Source organism: Phaseolus vulgaris, chromosome 11, assembly GCF_051622355.1.
Source record: "Phaseolus vulgaris cultivar YP4 chromosome 11, ASM5162235v1, whole genome shotgun sequence".
Taxonomy (NCBI): domain Eukaryota; kingdom Viridiplantae; phylum Streptophyta; class Magnoliopsida; order Fabales; family Fabaceae; genus Phaseolus; species Phaseolus vulgaris.
The window spans coordinates 56,066,798-56,067,500 of NC_143508.1; positions in this window are offsets into that span (position 1 = coordinate 56,066,798).

A 703-nucleotide genomic window follows, 5' to 3' on the forward strand; every position below is an offset into this window, starting at 1 on the left:
TCACAAATGCATGCAGAATGAGGTCTAGAAAGTTTGGTATCAAAACCAAGCCATCTTGATGTGGTTTTGAATTTTTGAAATGTTGGAAAATAGAGGGTTTTGAAAAAAATTCATGAAAATTCGAAACCTTGGCCAATCCTAACGAAACTTGGTGGGCACCTTCTTGATATTATTATGGGATGGACTGGAAAAAATCACGCAAAAATACGGTGTCTAGATACGTTTTTCCATTTTTCCCGATTTTCCACATTTCGGGTCTTTGGAAAAATAAAAAAAATACTTCCCCATGTCGAAAAATTCTAATTTTTTGCAGGCAATGTTGTACCATTTTTATGAGGATCCCTGCAAAAAATCTCGTGAAAATTCGTTCTCTAGGTCCCAAAACAGAACTTATGTCTACTCAAAAAAAGTGTATCTACTTGTACAAAAGTGGCTTTTGCATATTTAGCTATTATAGGGGGGGGGGTGTTCCTCAATGCAGCCAGCTCTTGCACCATGGAAAATTCTGGTGCGGTCCCTTCATTCCCCCCTGTTTTGGCTTGCTTTGTGGTGGGGCAAGTCAAAACGCCCACACATGGGTGATCCACCAACTTGGGTTGGTGTCACCCGTTGTGGGCGGCGGCATGGTGGTGGCCGCCGTCGGTTCCGGCCGACTGACCCGGTGGGAAAAAATGTGAATCTGTTATGTGGATTTGTGGCACGC